Source organism: Cydia splendana, chromosome 9 (genome assembly GCF_910591565.1).
Source record: "Cydia splendana chromosome 9, ilCydSple1.2, whole genome shotgun sequence".
NCBI lineage: Eukaryota > Metazoa > Arthropoda > Insecta > Lepidoptera > Tortricidae > Cydia > Cydia splendana.
Window position 1 is genome coordinate 20,550,388 of NC_085968.1, and position 2,975 is coordinate 20,553,362.

The 2,975-nt window shown below is 37.2% G+C and overlaps 1 long non-coding RNA gene across 1 annotated transcript; it reads right to left on the reverse strand.

Annotated features, from left to right (window-relative positions):
• Window positions 1-207: 207 nt before the first annotated feature.
• LOC134794044 (uncharacterized) lies at window positions 208-2,174 on the reverse strand. The gene is made up of 2 exons (XR_010144625.1): window positions 1,563-2,174; window positions 208-1,473 (listed from the first exon to the last, which is right to left on the reverse strand). It is a non-coding gene; the product is annotated as an uncharacterized LOC134794044 (long non-coding RNA).
• Window positions 2,175-2,975: the final 801 nt, after the last annotated feature.

A 2,975-nucleotide genomic window follows, 5' to 3' on the forward strand; every position in this document is an offset into this window, starting at 1 on the left:
TTGTTTAATTTATATTGACTGCTTGATTGACATAATTGTTCTCCCAGAAGGGGATTCCTGAATTCCCTCACTACGTTCGGGATTCTATTGTAGAATCCTGACCGTAATGAGGGATTCAAGTGTTAACGCCCAAGACGAAATAATTTTGATACCGTGTGACACATACTGCTTTTCACATCAACTATGAGGAAAATAAAAAAATCTTAGTATTGACACAATCATATTTATTCAATTTCAGCTCCGCCATTGTAGAAATTACATTGCAAATATTTATTACCAGATTTACTTATACTTTCAGAAAATGCTAAAATCACAAGAAACATACAAAAAGCATGTTTCTTGTGACTTCAGTTCATTGTCATTATTGTCATAATGTTATTTGTTTATTAGTTAGTATTACAAATATAACATAAAACCTTAGTGTTGAAACAAAATTATAAAAGTACTTATAACAAAAAATCTTAATGTTGAAACAGAAAATAAAATTGCTGAAGTTATCAAATTTAACAAGAAACAATAAACAAAAATAATAATGGTTATGTGATTATTTTATCCCTTAAGATTTTAAAAACTTACTAAAAGTGAAGTGTGATAGTACACTTTTGGGAGGGATATTCTACTTCTATTTATTTGAGTGGTTGTAGTTTGGCTATTTGGTATGCGGGAATAAATGTTGGAAGAGGGTAACCTATCACTGGATAACCATTCTGAGCATCCCGGCAAAGGTGAAGCTGGTCTTGCATTTACATCAAATGAGCATCCCGGAAATGCTGATGCTGGTCTTGGGTGTTAACATCAGATGAGCATCCCGGCAAAGGTGAAGCTGGTCTTGAGTTTACATCAGATGAGCATCCAGGCATAGGTGAAGCTGGTCTTGGTTTTTTAGTAGATGAGCATTCTGGCAAAGGTCTAGATGGTCTTGGATTTACACCAAATGAGCATCCTGGCAAAGGTGAAGTTGGTCTTAGTTTAATATTATTTGTTAGTTTGTTGCTTATCTTTGACTTGTTTTCTACTGATTCATCTATATAGCCTTCTGCTACAGAACTTGATTTCCAACCCCCCTGCCGCTTAAGTAGAGTTAGATCCGCTCCGGATTTGGCCAGAATAGTAGCAGATGTACGTCTAAAACAGTGCCCCGTGTACATTTCCGGATTTTCTAATTTTAAAAATCATGCTATATCTCCTGGAAGTGAGCTTAATTTATTCTTCCCAATTACCTGTCTCACACATTTTCCATTTAGATATTGGATAAAGAAGCTATTATTAGTGTAGTCAGAAGGCTGAAGTGCTTGGTACTTTTCAACAATTTTCTTATGTTCTCCCTTTATTACAAATGACCACTCTCTTTGTTTTTGTATCAGGCAAAAATACTAATACTACTTCTTCAGAATGTTTTTGGACATTATCAACAGTTAAATTTACTAGTTCACTTCCACGGCAGGCACCATTAAGCCCAAAGATAAGAACCACCTGTAACAAAAGTTATGTTTAATGAACTGATGAGTATTACTTGCACTGATCCCAGGTAATTTAAGCATAGAGTGCGTTATTTTACTTACTTTCATTAACAAATAAATGTAGTTGGGTGCTTCGTTTATGAACCTCTCGATGTTATTTGTAGTTAGTACTAGACTTCTTTGGCTTGTGGCCTTCAGAAAACCTTTTGATAAACGTCGTTAATTTTGTGTAATCGTTGATTTGGACATCGTGTTTTGTGCCGATGGTGGCCTTTAACATTGAATATATGCCCCAAAGTGTAGGTTGCATGTGCGTTGACAATTCTTGAAAATACACAAGAAGCACAGAATCTGAAAACGATTTTACGCCTTTAGATGATCTCTATTGTAAGAAGTTTTCATATGCTTTTAGATATTTATGTCTTGACTTAGTAGGCAGCAAATTGCCAACAACCGATGTCGCTTGTTTCTTTATAAATTCCGGTGTTGATTCCAAACTTGCATCGCTCGACGACGACGGCATTTTTGCTTTTTACTCGTTTCAAATTTAGAACGCATAATGCAGCTATATTTTGGGTTGTTTATTTCTTTTGTTTTTAAATTTACAGTCTTTGCTTTTCGTATTTTTCATGCCATTGCAGCACTTTTTGAAAGTATAAAAATCTGATAATAAATATTTGCATATTATGCGATGTAATTTTTACAATGGCGGCACCACAGGTAACGTAAAGCCCCCTCCAGACTATGCGCGTGAATCGCAGACAGCGAAATCGACTCCACACTCGCGTTCGCGGCTTCGCCCGCGATTCACGCGCATAGTCTGGAGGGGGCTTAACGTATAGTCTAATGCCGGCTACATACGTTTAGGCCCCGTTTGCACGGCAGCTTTTTCAACGCGCGTTAAAAAAGCGTTTGAATGACGCAAATGGATAACCATGTATGTATTCACACGAAGGCGGTTTTTAAGCGCGGCGCTTTTTTATCGAGCACTGTTCGATTTTCGGCGTTGAGCGTTGGCGTCAAATTGAATAGAGCATACGGATCTCCGTGTATCTGTTCTCACAAGCGTTAAAAAAGCGCCGGCGCTGCTGTCAGTTGGCTGTCAAGTGTCAATTTTTGGTGTCAATCGTCAAGATTATTATTAGTTTCACCTTAAAAATGTCAACTTATGCTTACAAATTCCTGAAATATTCAAGCTATATTCAAATAATACGTCGTAATAGCAAATAAAGTATGGCTTTGCTGAGATGCGTACGTGACAGTACGACTCACAAGTGATTTTTAAGCGTTCGTATGAACACAAATATTGGAAACGGTAAAAAAGCGCCAACGTCGGGTTTTAACGCAACGCTTTTTAAGCTGTCGTGCGAATGGGGCCTACGATAAATCGTAGCGATTAAACTGTGCAGTCCGATTTGCGCAGTTTTATCTACCGTGTGTATGACAAATCGTTGTCGATTATAATTAAAAATAAACACACGGTAGATAAAACTGCGCAAATCGGACTGCACAGCG